The sequence below is a fragment of the Pinus tabuliformis genome, chromosome 6 (genome assembly GCF_031772625.1).
Source record: "Pinus tabuliformis cultivar Carrire ecotype Pingquan chromosome 6, CPIR1, whole genome shotgun sequence".
In the NCBI taxonomy this organism is placed as follows: Eukaryota; Viridiplantae; Streptophyta; class Pinopsida; order Pinales; family Pinaceae; genus Pinus; species Pinus tabuliformis.
The window spans coordinates 901,189,485-901,207,173 of NC_142292.1; positions in this window are offsets into that span (position 1 = coordinate 901,189,485).

Sequence of the window (17,689 nt, forward strand, 5' to 3'; positions counted from 1 at the left end):
AAGTCACACATTCATTCAAAATCTCAACACTTCACCGTTTCCACCGTTTCGTCATGCACGACGCGCCCTCACCCTGTCACCCATCCGCACGATTTTTCATTTCGGCGTGCACGGCGCGCCCTCACCCATCTTCACGTCCACCCGTTCACCATCTCGTTCACCCGAGTTGCCACACGACTTCACCTGGCTCGCCCGAACGACCTCACCCGGGTCGCCACACGACTTCACCCGATTCGCCCGAACGACCTCACCCGGGTCGCCACACGACCTCGCCCAGGTCGCCCGAACGACCTCACCCGGGTCACCACACGACCTCACCCAGGTCGCCCGAACGACCTCGCCCGAGTGCTGCCCGAACGAATTTTCTGAACAACTTTCCTAAATGACTTCTCGAACGACCTTTCGAACGATTTCCTCAAACAACTTCTTGAACGAATTCTCGAACAACTTTCTCGAACGACCTTTCGAACGAATTCCCGAACGACTTCCTTGAACGACTTCTCGAACGACTTTCTCGAATGACTTCTTGAACGAATTCTCGAACGACTTTCTTGAACGAGTTTTACACCCGAGTTCCACCCGTCGTGCGGGCTCATCCATGCACTGCAGAACTCCTTGTTCAAATTCGTGTGATCCAATGATGGTCGTTTGCCTCCAAACGCCCTCCAATATACAGGCCGGTGGCGGGTTATGTCACCCAGCCGACCCACACCAAACGCCCAAGTGATGAGCCCCAATTTTGGTACAATTTGGGCTCATTTTGGCCTATTCTACTTGCTCAAACCATTCAATTTTTACTGCTTATGCATGCATTTCTTAGTTTATTCATGTTGTTTGTAGGAAGAAGGGTAGGCACTCTATCTACATGACTAATGCATTGTGATTCCAGGTTTTGGCATTAAAAGGGAGCAAAAGACAACGAAAAGGAGACAAGGAGACAATGAGGTGGCACTGTTGACTTTTAGGAGAGGATGTCCACGGTCTTGGGGACATTCCTCGTGATTCCCACCAAGAACTCCGAGCTCCAATCCATCTCCCCTCCGAGCTTAGAAGCAGCCAGCTGTTCTACAGGAACAGCAGTTATAAACTGCTCTACAGGAACAACAGTTATGACCGTCCTACAGGATCAGCAGTTAAACTCTAGTTGGACAGCCGAGCTCCTAAAATCAAGGACACTTGTTGGATCATCGTTTTTGTATAAGTGTAGAGGCCTTAGCCTTGGATAGGTTGTTGAAACTCTCGTCTTGCTATTGTAATTTTCGAGCACAGCTCAGTTTTTGTTCCTTTTTGTAAGCCAATTTGGCATGATATCAGATTATGAATAAAGAAGGCAGATTCTGATCTAGTTCTGAGTTTTCTTAAGGAGACTATAGCTCTCAGGTTAGGGCCCAACCTGAGAGCCATAGATCCCCTCTGCTGTAGTGTTTTTTCCATTTCATTTCAGCACTTTGAGCTTTTCATTTGCACATGCAATTCGAATTACAGGTTGTTAAGTTGGTCTTTTTCATGAGTTAGATAGGAGTTGCTTATGATGACTTTGTTTCCACTTTCTTAGTGTAGCAGAGGATAGATATAATCGATTGGAGCTCCAACAAAAAGGTTGTTAAGGCTCACTGCCGTCTCATCTGGGATTGGAGTGCAGTCCATGACTAGCCACCAAAAATACGCATTTCTTTGTTCCATGATTGCTGCAAACACAGTCACGTTATGTTAGATGCTTCCACATGATTCACACCTACACCACACTCCTTTACCACAGCTTCATGCACATTCTCCTTCGCGTTTAGATTGCTGTTCATTGAATTTATAAGCACAGGTAGTCTAAGTTAATGCATTTTTGGTTTGGTGATAGTCACAAGCATTTGTTCCATTTACACTGCTTTCTCTCATTCCATTACTTCGTCCTCCATCTTGATCACACATGCAAACACATCTTTGACCTCTGCTCCACTCTGTCATCTCCCAAAGTCTTTCACTCCTCACGTACTTCCATTCTCTAGCCCTTTCATTGACCTAGCCCTCTATCTTCCAACTTACTCCCTACATTCACTCCCTATCCTATTCCTCCACTTCTACAGCCATCACCAGCCTCATTCCTACCTTACACATCTCCCCCTACCATTTCATCACTCCTCCATCACGCCAAACACTCACGGTAGGTCATCCTGTAGCCGTTTGTAGACATCCTGTAGAAACCAGAGTATCCTGTAGGATCCCCTGCAGACTTCCTGTAGGAGGCCACTCACTCGGTTGCCGAGCTTCTGAATGCGAGGAACCTCTGTGGATGGATGCTAAGGATCCCTAGGGACCTCTCCTAGCCTCCCCAACCTGTCCCACGCTTTCCTTCCTTCTCCATCCCATCTGTACAATCAAACCCTAGTTAGCACAAAATCACAATCATTCCACACACTTAAGGGAAAAATACAAAAACATATCTTTCATGATGCAAGTAGTTTAGATCCATGCATTTGCACTTATTAGAGGTAACAGCAGCATTGGTAGAAGTTTCATTCACATTTCTTGCATTGTAGAGGGTAGACTAGTTAAATTAGGGTTTCCTAGGTTTACATGCTTTGATTTGCTTTCAGTCCATTTTGTCAAGTAGAGTAGTTTTCCTTTGAGAATAGCTTTCGTCCATCAATTAGCAAGCTTCTTCTGAGAGCCTATAGAAGTTGGCTTGAGCCCTAGCGGACTTGTGCCAGCTGACCAAGTGACAGCTGCGACAAGAGCTAGTACTTGTGCATATAGCACCGTCGCTTCCAAGTTTGTACGAACTACCGGGTTGATAAAATGAGAGACAGGAAGCCCCAGGAGTTGTAGCATTATTGCTACAATACTGGAGCTCACCATCTTTTTGGCGCCATTGCCGGGGAAGCGTCAGAGTATTAGTAATTGTTGCTTTTCTTCTACTTTCGTACTCTTACTTCTGCTCAGTAGTTTATTTCATTTCCATTCTGCAAAAGTAGCTTAGCATTTCCTGCTTTCCTAGAATAGCATTTCCTGGTTTCCTAGATTAGCATTTCCTGCTTTCCTAGATTAATATTTCGTGCTTTCCTAGACTAATATTTCTTGCTTTCCTAGAGTAATTTTTCTTGCTTTCCTAGATTAGCTTTCCAATTCTGCAATTTCATTTGAGCAATATAGTTAGTTGTAGATCACTTTGTTTCAGTTTTGCAGGTACCAAAGAAAAAGCAAAAGCACTCAAAAAAGAAAAGTCCTTTCCATTTCATGCCTCATAGGAACCGAGATAGATCAGGCAAATTCCTACCAAACACCCCCACCACATCACTGAGTCACCCTTCTCTCTTCTTTGGTGACAGTGACCCAGAGGAACCTATAGGTGAACGTCCTGAGATATACCAAGACCCTATAGAAGAAGAAGAGTTAGAGACCACTCCATCTGAAGCCATGGCTGATAATAGGAGAGAAGATGAGAGAATAGAAGGAGCTTTCCCCATCCGAGAGACCAATGGAGATATGAAAATGAAAAACATTAGCCCCTCCGCCTTGCCTCACTTCCATGGACTGACCACTGAGGATCCTGATACCTTCTTGTTTGAGTTTGCTGTCCTTTGTAGAACCTATGACTATACTGAAGATGAGCAAAAGCTGAAGCTTTTCCCTTCCACTCTTAAGGATGCAGCACTACGCTAGTTCATGGGATTACCTGGGAATAGCATCGCTACTTGGGCTCAGATGCAGCAAGCCTTCAATACCAAGTATAGGGATTATTGTAGGTCCAAGGAAACCAAGGGAGAGATCTTTCGAATGACCATGGGGAATGATGAGTCTTTAGAGGATTATGAGGAGAGGTTCCAACTTAGCTATAAACGGGCCAGGTGCACACTTGACCCTGAATCCCTCAAGTTGGTTCTACTCCGAGGAGTCCCTGAAGATCTCTTAGACACCCTTCACATGTTAGCTGGGGGGGACATTTACCAACTACCTTATGAGGACATCAAGACTGTGTTTCGAAATCATTCCAGGGCAGCTAGAAAACGAGGTAGAGGAAATCTCCTCTCCACCGGTGTCCCTTTCTCCAAACATGAGTTTACAAACCAATTAGAAGATCTTAAGAGTGAGGTGAGACAGACCATTTCCATGCAGCTGGACACATTCAGGATCCAGTAGAAGAAAGAAGAAGCTGAGAGAGCCTTGGCTGTCTTCTGTCCTAGGTGCACCAGAAGACACCCTAAGAACGAATGTCCATTGCATTCGGTTGAAGTGTGTTTCGTTTGTGAGGAGGACCACCCAACAAATCAGTGTCCAACCTTACCTGGGTTTAAAGCCATGTACCAAGGAACCGAAGCCCCCACTGAACCTCTCTACTTCATCAACCAAAGGAGGCCTCAAGGATCTAGACCTTATCAGCAGGGGATGCAAGGGGCATCTCAAGCTTATTACAACACCAACCACTCGACTCCCATGCCTTCCTGGGGTCCCCCTGCTCATCCTTCTTGGTCCATGCCTCCTCCATGGTCTTATCCACCTCAGTACCCTACTCAACCTACTTCTCATCCATATCACTCACATACCCAGTCGCAGCCTCAATGGAGTGCTCCTCAGTCGGGGTGGAGGCCCCAATACAACACTCCTCCTGCCATTTTGCCTCCACCACCAGTTCAACCTCAGCCTTTACCTCCTGCTCCTCCAAGGCAACCTCAGATGCCTGCTCAACCGAACCTGAACCCCAACAATAGACAGGCTCAGCAGGTATATACTGGGGAGACCTCATGCCCTACCTATGCTGTGGAGATCCAGGAGATCAATCTTAGATCTGGAAAGACTCTTCCAGATCGCCAACCTCCTCCCCCAGAGGATGAGGAAAACCATCAGGAGAGTGAACCAAAGCCTATTCCACCCTTTCCTGAGAGACTAACAGCCACCACACAACCTAACCCAGAAGAAGATGAGCTTTTGGGTGAGCTCAAGCAGTTGTGTGTAAAAATCCCACTTCTCCAAGCCATCAAGGATGTGCCAATATATAACAAGCTGGTTAAGGAGAAGTGTTTCAAACACCCAAGCAGACGGAAGAAAGATGCCTCAACTATCAATGTCATAGGACAGCTGTCTGACCTTATGCTAGGACAAGTCATCTGCCCAAAGTACCTAGATCCTGGAAGTCCTGTAGTAGATGTTCACATCAATGGCACCATTATCCCCCACACCTTGATTGATCTGGGGGCGGCCATCAATGTGATGACCAGGGATACCATGCTTAAACTCAATCTTCAGGATTCCTTGAGGAAGACCTCGACAGTACTGCAATTAGCAGATCGCTCCACCGTGACTCCCGAAGGGATTGTGGAGGATGTCTTGGTCTCTATCGATTCTTGGGAATACCCTGCAGACTTCCTGGTTCTACAACCAAAGGCCAAGCTTACTGGATATCCTCTCATCTTGGGAAGGCCTTGGTTAGCTACTGCAGATGCTTACATAAGTTGTCGGGCAGGAAACATGACCATCAAAAATGGTCCCATGTCCAAGCAACTAGTCTTATACCCTCCTGCCCAACCTTCTTTAGAGCATGATTTACCACTCTGGTTGGAGGAAGGAGAAGAAGACGAGGTGTATTCAGCACCTCTGTGTACCCTAGATACCACTAGAAGAAATCCCCCAACCGAGGATGATTTGATTGAGACCCTGATCCAGAATCCACCTTCCAGTGCACTATCTTTAGAGAAGTTGGTGGAGGATGCCCAAGCTAGCACCTTAGTGGACCTTTGTACAACCAGCCCTGTCACTCCCAGAGTCAAAAGTGTGGAGTTCGGCCCTGAGAGAGCATTAAAGATCAGCTCCTCCCTATCTCCTTCCCAGGAGAAGGAGTTGTGTAGCCTATTGGCCAGCCACTTAGATGCTTTTGCTTGGAGCTATAAGGAGATGAAAGGAGTCCATCCCTCGGTCTGTACCCATCATATATACATCAAAGAGGATTGTAAACCAGTTAGGCAACCCCAGAGGAGAATGAATCCAGCCCTTAAGGACATTGTCAAGGAAGAATTGCAGAAACTGTTGGATGCCGGATTCATCTACCCCATCTCAGATAGTGAATGGGTGTCCCCTCTAGTGTTGGTTCCCAAGAAGAATGGGAAGTGGAGGATCTGTGTAGATTACCGTGAGCTGAACAAAGCTACCAAAAAAGACCATTTCCCTCTACCTTTCATAGATCAAGTGTTGGATGGACTGGCAGGAAAGAAGTTCTTCTCTTTCCTGGATGGGTTTAGCGGGTACAATCAAATCCAAATCAGCCCGGAAGACCAAGATAAGACCACCTTCACTTGTCCTTGGGGTACCTTTGCCTACCGAGTCCTTCCCTTTGGGCTATGCAATGCTCCTGCTACTTTTCAGAGAGCTGTCTTGAGCATCTTCTCGGAGTTGGTCCATGATGCAGTGGAAATATACATGGATGACTTTACTTCTTATGGGGCCAACTTCCAGGAAGCATTGTCCAACCTGGGGAAAGTCCTAACCAAATGCATCGAGATGAACTTGTCCCTCAGCCCTGAAAAATGTGAATTCCTAATGACTGAAGGGACCGTGCTAGGCCATACCATTTCTTCCCAAGGATTGCAGGTGGATCCTAACAAAATTGCTCTCATCAAGAGGGTTCCACCTCCTCAAAAAGTAAGGGATGTCCGGAGTTTCTTGGGATTAGCAGGATACTACCGGAGATTCATTAAGGACTTCAGCAAGTTAGCCTCACCATTGTTTGGTCTGTTGGTAAAAGATGTGGAGTTTAAGTGGACTGACGATTGTCAGAGGAGTTTGAATGAGTTAAAGGACAAGTTGGTGTCAGCACCAATCTTGAGAGGTCCAAACTGGGCCCTACCTTTCCACATCCACACTGATGCCTTGAACAAAGCCATAGGTGCAGCCTTAGGACAAGTTGAGCAAAAACTTCCATATGCCATTTACTTCGTTAGCAAAAACTTGTCCAAAGCAGAGCTGAATTACACTGTAACCGAGAAGGAATTCTTAGCTGTGGTCCATGCACTGAACAAGTTCCGACATTATATTACTGGTTACCAGACTTTTGTACATACTGACCATGCTGCTATTAGATATTTGATGAATAAACCCGATGTGAATGCTCGTATTATTAGATGGTTACTTTTATTGCAGCAGTTTGATCTAACCATTGTTGATAAACCAGGAAGAGAAAATGTTGTTGCTGACTTCTTGTCTAGATTGGATTTGTCTGCAGATGAAGATGGGACGGTGGATGACCAGATGCCTGATGAGCATCTGTTTGCTATCTCAGTACTCTCTCCATGGTTTGCTGATATAGCAAACTACCTTGTTTCAGCTCAGTTCCCTCCGCACCTCTCTTCAAAAGAGAAGAGCAAAATCATCAGAAAGAGTGCCTCATTTACTTGGATCGGGGGCAACCTGTTCAAGCTTGGCCCCGATCAGATATTAAGGCGTTGTGTAAGGGAGGAGGAAGTCTTCAACATCCTCCTCACCTGTCATGACGGGCCTTGTGGAGGACATTTTGCAGCAAAGAGAACTGCCTTCAAGATCCTGCAAGCAGGCTACTATTGGCCCACACTTCATTAAGATGTCAGAAGATATGTCAGCCAGTGTGACCAATGCCAAAGAATGGGGAAACCGACCCAAAGGGATGAGATGCCTCTCCAACCTCAAGGGACTCTTGAGCCATTTGAGAAGTGGGGCATGGACTTTGTGGGTCCAATCAATCCCTCTTCGAGGCAGAGATCCTACATCATTGTGTGTACTGACTACTTGACAAAGTGGGCAAAGACTAAAGCAATCAAAGCAGCAACAGAAGAGAAGGTGGTCGAGTTCTTAAGAGAGAACATCTTCTACAAGTTTGGCTACCCAAGAGAGCTGGTGACCGATCAAGGGAGCCAGTTCACATCCAACTTGGTTGAAGATCTACTAGCTCATCACAAGATCAAGCATAGGACTTCCACCCCCTATCATCCTCAAGCAAATGGGCAGGTGGAAGTCACCAATAGAGCATTAGAAGGGATCTTGACTAAAGTGGTGAGCAGCAGCAGAAAGGACTGGGCAGATCGCCTGGTTGAAGCCACATGGGCTTACAACACCACTTGGAAGACCACCACCGGCTTCACACCTTATGAGCTGGTCTATGGGAAGAAAGCTTTGCTGTCCATTGAGTTTGAGTATAACACTTTGAGGATGGCAGCTCAGCTGGACCTAGATCTCAGCCATGCACAGCAAGAAAGGTTATTGCAGCTGAATGGACTGGATGAGCACCGCATGCAGGCCCTCCTTCACTCAGAAGTGGTTCAACTTCAGAGGAAGGTGTGGCATGACCAACATCTCCATGACAAGCAATTTCAGCCGGGAGATTGGGCTTTGTTGTATGATTCCAGATACAAAGATTTCAAGGGGAAGTTGAGAACCAGATGGCTAGGACCATATTCAGTAGAAAAGTGTCATGACAATGGATCTGTCCTCATTCGAACCATTGATGAGGAAGCCATTCCCATGCTTGTCAATGGGCATCGATTGAAGATCTACAGGAAGCCTCCCTCAAGACAAGAGTTCATCAAAACTATGGAGAAAGCGGTATTGGTCATAGAGAAGGGTCCTGCCCCTACTTTGGGCACACCCTGAAGAATCTAAAAAAAAAAGAGAAAGAAATAATAAAGATCCTTGGGTGAAAACCTTCCTGAGGCGCCCAAGGCAGGTGGTAGGGGTGAAAACCTCATCTGAGGCGCCCCTGCTATCTTTCAAAAAAAAAAAAAAAAAAAAAATAAAGATCCTTGAGTGAAAACCTCTCTGAGGCGCTTAAGGCAGGTGGTAAGGGTGAAAACCTCATTGAGGCACCCCTGCTATCTTTCAAAAAAAAAGAAGAAAAAAACAAAAAGAAAAAAACAAGATCAATAAGTCATTATGTGAAATTTGCATGCAGATTGCAGGTGTTCTATGGAGGAGAGGAAGCCTCTCAAGTCAAAGTCAAAGGTCCTTCTCATGCAGCCAGGACACCTCACAAGCTCCTCCTCCAAGAACGCTTATGTTTTTCAAGGTATGTGCAATTTTATCATGGTTTGAATCTTCTACAGGAAACTGCTGTCTTTCTACAGGAAGGCACAGTTTTTCTACAGGAAGGTGCAAATTTCTACAGGAAGAGCTGCCTGTCTACAGGAAGCTCTGTACCTCTACAGGAAACTTCCTGTAGAAGCTCAGAACGAGCCAGAATGCGTTTCATGAGCAGATCTGATGACTACGGGTTGGTGTGGACGCATGCAAGCCTCTTTTGGGCCCATGCACGACGCTGATACCTTGCTCCACCATCCTCGTCACCATGCAACTAAGATCCCTGCACCAGCAAACCAGATCAATGAGTTCTCGTGGAAAAATCAGTTGTCAGAGAAAAATGAACACCGAGAGCTCATACCACGTCCATGTCGAGCATCAGAAGCTTCGGGAGCGTGATTAGCAGGTCATCTCCATTGTCAAGTAGCATGCACCCAAGGAGGTGAGACTGTTACAAGGCACCCCGCGGGAATCCTGTAGCAGTCAAACCTGCAGGAGTGGATACCATTCATCGCCCAGCCATCTGCAACCAACACACGGGCGCATGCAACCAAAGCGTCCACTACAGCGCCAGCATCCTGTAACCACAAGCCTCCGGGACTGTGTAAGCCACAGGCAGCAGGTAGATCCGTCGTCCAAAAACTGGAAATCATGTGCAGACGCGCGCAGGTAAGTGTTCTAATCCTTCCTTCCATCAAATCGCATGAGTATTACTTTGATTTGTTTGCATGGCGTAGAAATGAATGGTTGAGCGGCCGTAAGGCCAGTTGACTGGCCACGTTGGCTAGTGAAGGGATAGTCAGATGATGGGTGGCAGCCACGACAAAGGGAACACGCAGCACGCACGTGAAGATCAGTCCCGTCAACCGAGAAACGAGTTTAACCGAAAAGGGCGGCGGCAGATCTGTGGGAATGAATGCAGCAGCAAGTGAATGTGCAGGCGGATGATGGGTGACGTCACCCAACGGTCCGGCAGGGACAGCTCACCCTCCGCGCCACGAGCTGCGCCGATTCAAAATCTAATCGGCTAGATTGTGCACGTATATCCATCCACCTCCACTTCAAAACTTGAGTAACTCTTCTGAATACCTCTGCATGTTGATACACCAAGCTTTCGGCCGACTGAACACCAGTGAAGCGCACCTCAACCGCAGTCCAATTGCAGTCCTCCCCAAGGTTTGCACACTGCTCCTACAGGAACAGTTTCTACAGGAACGCAGTCCTACAGGAAGCAGTTTCTACAGGAACGCAGCTCTACAGGAAGGTGAAGTCTTCACGTAAGAAAAGGTGGCAGAAAAGAGGTAACCCTGAAACTCCTTCCGCAATTGGCTTTCAAAGGTGGCAAGGTCATTATTCACAGTCTGGTCATAAAAAAATATTGGATTGCCGTGCCTATACTATCGCTTCTACAGGATAGCAGTATAATTAGACTGTGGTCTGTGAATTCATTGCATGCTCTGTCTATAAGACCGAATTTCCTTTGTATCTACCGCCTTTGGTCAAAACCACTGTGTTCATCATGCCTGGTGGGTTTATCAGGCGAGAGCCCACTGATTCAAATACACTAAGAAGAAATCCGGCAGTGGTTGAGCTCTTCACTAGAGCACAATGGATGCCTTTTTGTGATAAACTACAGGGCTACGATGATGAAGTAGCCGAGGAATTCTTGCAGGCTCTGCAGCCTAAGTCCCAGACACTGGCCACAGTAAGCTTCAGAGGTCTCAGCCTCCAACTCACCCCAGAGCATATAAGTCGAATCACAGAACTGCCCATGGGTCTGTCGTGGGATAAAGAAGAGCGGAAGCAGAGCCAGCAAGCAAAGAAGGAGTTCTTCCCACCTGAGGAAGAATTCTCTGAGGATAAAAACGGGGTGAGGAGGACCAGCCTGTCACCACCATGGAACGAAGTCAGTTTGCACATTATGAAATATATTACTTGTGAAGGCCGGTTCAGTATCGTGTATGCATATCACTTCCGGCTCCTCACTGAGTTAAGACACGGAATTGACCTTCCTGTAGAGAAAAAACTAAGCATCCCTTATTATCTCCTGCAGTCCCTAATGGAGTGTGCTACAAAGCTAAGACAGGGCATCCCTGATCAGGTAGCCCACCATGGGCTAGTCAAGCTTCTTGTGGAGGATGCTCTCCACTCATATAAAGTCCCCCTCGCATGGGAATCATTTAGGAATTTAACAAAAGAAGGGAACATAAAAATGTTGCTTGAAGAAACGGAATCCTCTAGCGGTGAAGAAGAAGAGCCAATAGCCGAGAGTAAGAAAGGGAAAAGCCAAAAGGTCCCGACTCCAACACAGAAGAAAGAACGAAAGGAGAAGGAGGAGGGAAAGGATGACAGAGCAAAAGAGGACACCCCCATCCTGTCAGCAAGGGAAAAGAGGTTGAAAAGCAGGGCAGTCTAAACTGAGGTGGTCCCTGCCAGCCCAAGCACCTCGTCAGCTCCTGCAGTCAAAGCCAAAAGCAAAATCCATGCAACCAAGCAAGAAAAGGTGGTGAGAGTTGCATCTGCAGGAACGCAAAAACTGACTTCTACAGGAAGCCCGAAAACACAAACACAGGCTTCTACAGGAAGCCCGAAAACACAAACACAGGCTTCTACAGGAAGCCCGAAAACAAAGACAAAGGCTTCTACAGGAAGCCCAAAGATCAGTAAGGAGCAGGCTTCTACAGGAAGCCCAAGAGCAACGACCAAGGCTTCTACAGGAAGCCCGAAAATCGTTGGAGAACAGGCTTCTACAGGAGGCCCAAAAACGGAGACAAAGGCTTCTACAGGAAGCCCAAAAGTGCAACCACAGGCTTCTACAGGAAGCCCGAAGACAGAGACAGGGGCTTCTACAAGAAGCCCGAGATTGGAAAGAGGGGCTTCTACAAGAGGCCTGAAGGTCATTGAGAAACAGCCTCCTATAGAGAGTCCGAAGACAAAGAAAAAATCTTCTACAGGAGGCCCGGAAGCGGGCAAAGCAGGGTCTTCCATAGGAAGCCCGAAATCTAAAAAGGAGCGGCCCTCTACAAGGAGCTCTGAGAGAGCAAAACACAGGAAAGAGAAGGCTGGCATTCTCGAAAAGGAGGCAGCAGCGGCACTGGCTGCCCTCAGCACACCTCCAAAACCGAAAGAGAAAAGGGAGAGGGAGACCCCTCTACCACCTGAAGCCAGGAGAAGCAAGAGGATGACCGCGGGCAAGCCACAGCCTCCACCCAGCAGCCAAACCACTTCAGGGGATGTCCCTACTTCACCCAGTGCAAGGACCCCCTCTAAAACATCAGCTACCCCCGAAAAGGGGAGCCCAAAAATAACTTCCTGGACACGAAAGATAGGCCAGTCGCCTTCCGAAGCCCGACTCAAGGAAATAGGAAAGGGGAAGGAAGCATCACCCTCGTCACCACCAGGGGCAGAGAAGGCAGGGCCATCAAAAGCAGAAAAGAAAGAGCCTGTTCCGGTCCCGAGTCCTCGGCCAAGGACAAGGAGCAGGAGCAAGGTTGCTCAAGGATGAGCAAATGGTTCAGCTGGGGGGTGATGATGAGCCCCAATTTTGGTACAATTTGGGCTCATTTTGGCCTATTCTACTTGCTCAAACCATTCATTTTTTACTGCTTATGCATGCATTTCTTAGTTTATTCATGTTGTTTGTAGGAAGAAGGGTAGGCACTCTATCTACGTGACTAATGCATTGTGATTCCAGGTTTTGGCATTAAAAGGGAGCAAAAGACAACGAAAAGGAGACAAGGAGACAATGAGGTGGCACTGCTGACTTTTAGGAGAGGATGTCCACGGTCTTGGGGACATTCCTCGTGATTCCCACCAAGAACTCCGAGCTCCAATCCATCTCCCCTCCGAGCTTAGAAGCAGCCAGCTGTTCTACAGGAACAGCAGTTATAAACTGCTCTATAGGAACAGCAGTTATGACCGTCCTACAGGATCAGCAGTTAAACTCTAGTTGGACAGCCGAGCTCCTAAAATCAAGGACACTTGTTGGATCATCGTTTTTGTATAAGTGTAGAGGCCTTAGCCTTGGATAGGTTGTTGAAACTCTCGTCTTGCTATTGTAATTTTCGAGCACAGCTCAGTTTTTGTTCCTTTTTGTAAGCCAATTTGGCATGATATCAGATTATGAATAAAGAAGGCAGATTCTGATCTAGTTCTGAGTTTCCTTAAGGAGACTATAGCTCTCAGGTTAGGGCCCAACCTGAGAGCCATAGATCCCCTCTGCTGTAGTGTTGTTTCCATTTCATTTCAGCACTTTGAGCTTTTCATTTGCACATGCAATTCGAATTACAGGTTGTTAAGTTGGTCTTTTTCATGAGTTAGATAGGAGTTGCTTATGATGACTTTGTTTCCACTTGCTTAGTGTAGCAGAGGATAGATATAATCGATTGGAGCTCCAACAAAAAGGTTGTTAAGGCTCACTGCCGTCTCATCTGGGATTGGAGTGCAGTCCATGACTAGCCACCAAAAATACGCATTTCTTTGTTCCATGATTGCTGCAAACACAGTCACGTTATGTTAGATGCTTCCACATGATTCACACCTGCACCACACTCCTTTACCACAGCTTCATGCACATTCTCCTTCGCGTTTAGATTGCTGTTCATTGAATTTATAAGCACAGGTAGTCTAAGTTAATGCATTTTTGGTTTAGTGATAGTCACAAGCATTTGTTCCATTTACACTGCTTTCTCTCATTCCATTACTTCGTCCTCCATCTTGATCACACATGCAAACACATCTTTGACCTCTGCTCCACTCTGTCATCTCCCAAAGTCTTTCACTCCTCACGTACTTCCATTCTCTAGCCCTTTCATTGACCTAGCCCTCTATCTTCCAACTTACTCCCTACATTCACTCCCTATCCTATTCCTCCACTTCTATAGCCATCACCAGCCTCATTCCTACCTTACACATCTCCCCCTACCATTTCATCACTCCTCCATCACGCCAAACACTCACGGTAGGTCATCCTGTAGCCGTTTGTAGACATCCTGTAGAAACCAGAGTATCCTGTAGGATCCCCTGCAGACTTCCTGTAGGAGGCCACTCACTCGGTTGCCGAGCTTCTGAATGCGAGGAACCTCTGTGGATGGATGCTAAGGATCCCTAGGGACCTCTCCTAGCCTCCCCAACCTGTCCCACGCTTTCCTTCCTTCTCCATCCCATCTGCACAATCAAACCCTAGTTAGCACAAAATCACAATCATTCCACACACTTAAGGGAAAAATACAAAAACATATCTTTCATGATGCAAGTAGTTTAGATCCATGCATTTGCACTTATTAGAGGTAACAGCAGCATTGGTAGAAGTTTCATTCACATTTCTTGCATTGTAGAGGGTAGACTAGTTAAATTAGGGTTTCCTAGGTTTACATGCTTTGATTTGCTTTCAGTCCATTTTGTCAAGTAGAGTAGTTTTCCTTTGAGAATAGCTTTCGTCCATCAATTAGCAAGCTTCTTCTGAGAGCCTACAAAAGTTGGCTTGAGCCCTAGCAGACTTGTGCCAGCTGACCAAGTGACAGCTGCGACAAGAGCTAGTACTTGTGCATATAGCACCGTCGCTTCCAAGTTTGTACGAACTACTGGGTTGATAAAATGAGAGACAGGAAGCCCCAGGAGTTGTAGCATTATTGCTACAATATTGGAGCTCACCACCAAGCCGACTCATTCAACATGTGTTGTCTCGCCCAAGAGGAGGGTCGGCCCTCCCAACTCGTCCAACACCTTATAAACTCATTTCTTGGCTCGTTTCATTTCATATTTCGCACGTCCTTCACATGGTGGAGTCGCCCTACCCGTCGCACGGACCACAGGTCCTAACAAGTGCACCTCGGATCTCAACGCTCTAAACATAAATCAAAGAAACTATTGCGCTTGTGCTCAACAAATGTCAACGCAGACCCCTCATTATGGATATGGAATAACACCTCCAAGTCCGGTCTGCAGTTGTACACACTCTCGCGCTCACTCTGCACTAGTTCAAATCTTTACACAACCGAAAGCTTTACATAGGCAACAGTGATCCGATCTACCTATTCATCCAAATCGGCCTCGGCATAGTCGAACTCAATCGACCTCTCCATCCATAAATAAACCCTTCTCTCGACCTCTGAGCAAAAATTGGCCTTCACGCGACCTCTGAGCAACAATTCAACTTGACCTCTCATAGCCTTCAGCAATTCAACCTTCTCACGGCCTCCTTCTTCTTCAAGCTTGCCCTGCTTTTAACCCTCCTTCAATGTTATCTTCAACGTTCCAGCACAGTCGATGTTCAACACTGCTCTGCACAGTCTTCTCCATGCCAACACTCCGACTCTTTTATTTCCTTGCTGTCGAATGCAAGAGAAGACTCAAACAATTAAGAAATTTAACACCTAAGACCAATGGATCTTCTGAAAATATTCACTTTTCTGCCATTTTTTGAGACGAACGTGTTCTTATCAATGTTCCACCAAGACTCTGGGATGAGGAGACGCGGGTGCGAGGAGACGCACAAGGGGGACGTGTGGGAGTACCCTCAAATTTCGGGGAAATTTAGGGGGGACGGAGGATGTCAGGGTATATAGTTTTTTTAATATATATATATATATATATATATATATATATATATATATATTTCAAATTTATATTCAATAATGAAAGCATAAATACAATGATACATACATAATTGAATTGAGTAATGAAATACATTGATCCATACTCATCATCCTTACTAATACATAAATGATTCATCCATAGACCATGAGATTCAATAATGAAATACTTTGATACATATTCATCATTCATTATTCACCATTCTAGAATCTTCATTGATTTAAAAATTAAATTCATCATTCATCATTTTAGATTCTAAATTGATTTAAAATTAAAATTCATCATTCATCATTCTAAAATCTAATTAGTACTAAGCAAAATAGACTATAATAGACACTAAAATCTAAAGACTGGAATAGTATTTTGATATAAATAAACTCAAAAACAGTGGAGTGATGAGTCTAACAGTCACTCTAAAGTACACAGAGGGCTTGGTGCTCTTGATTAAATACTAATTCCATACCCTTGTACATGACAAAATGCAATGGAAACATTGCAATCCATCGAATCCTAAATTCTTGAAAAATTGTTAAGTCTGCTGGATTTTGAGTGAGATCTAAAATTCTACTTTCTGCATATGAAATCCAAAGAGGTCGGAACCACTCTCAAACATCCTGAGTCATTTCATGGTAATGTTAAAAATTTAAGTAAAAGGATGAAAATGAAATCAACCCTTCATGGTAACATTACCATGAATTGCATAGCATTAGTAGGGCAATATGATCAAATACTAGGTTTCTGTTGTCATAAATCATTGTTTACAAGCAAATTTAAGGGGGACGCATAGCCCATTTTGAGGGGGGACACCCTTTTGGGGAGTCGTGTCCCCGAAACGTTTCCCCAGATGTCCCTCTGTCCCAGGTACGTGGGGTGCGAGAGGTGCACACCCCTGACCTTGGGGGACGCGTCCTCGTGGAACACTGTTTATTTTGTCATTTGTAATTGAAGTGACATTACTCTAGCCGACTATTGTAACAAATTAGTTTGCCTTGGAATTGACCATTTCAACAATAGAGTATTTATTTGCATGATAAGGACAATTTTTTTTAATAATAATGATACTAGAGGATAGAGGTTGAAGCAACATTTGAAAGATGATAGACAATAAAGTGAAATAAAGTGAAAGTTTGTGTGAATTTATGGGATAGACTCCCGAACATCTTGAAAATAAACTTAAAATGCACAACTTATAAGCTGCAGCATCTAACAAAACTTTGACATGAATGGATGCAAAACCAATATTTGGGTAAGTTAACCTACCACTTATTTGAACCAGATTGTTCTTGCATTCGTTCACCATGGAATTGAATGCAGTAGAACCAGACTAGTTTCCAGGCTGTGCAAAAATTCGATGGACATGAAAGACCTCCATAAACCATTCCTCATTCGTTGAGTCATCTCCGCCAAGTAGCAATTCAGATGAGAAGAAGTTATGAGTCACACATCTTAATTGTAAGTAAGTCTATGCTGTTTTGTAGTGGTCTTGAAAAAGTGTATAATATTATGTACTTGAAGTTGTGTTGTTAGTCTTATAAGGCATTTGTACCCATAATGTTCAGGGTAATTTATTATAAATATTCAAGTTGTGTACCCTGTCATAATATGAAATTATTTACACCACTTTTAAAATTTGAAACCAGATATTAAATTCGGATAAGTGGAATTCAACGTTTCTTTTTAAAATGAAATAAAATTTAACAAAATTTAAAATAAGATATTGAACAGTTTAACAAAATTGAAGAAACCGGATATTAGATATTAAACTGGATGTATAATAATGTAATTTTCGTTTGTATGACGAATCTGAATCTAATTTTGAATGGAATGCATCAATTACGATAAAGATGGATCGATAGGGTTATTCCTAAGATGCTCTCAGTTGAAAGACTATCTAATATTAAATGAGTAATGAGTCTATGAAAATAACGTATAACCAGTGTGATATTGCAAAGTTATTAGTGGAGTCAAATATTTCAGGTTACTCTCACAGAACAACATATCTTGGACCATGTTGCTGTGTTTATAGGAACAGCCAGGCTATAAGATAACATCCTACTAACAATTCGAA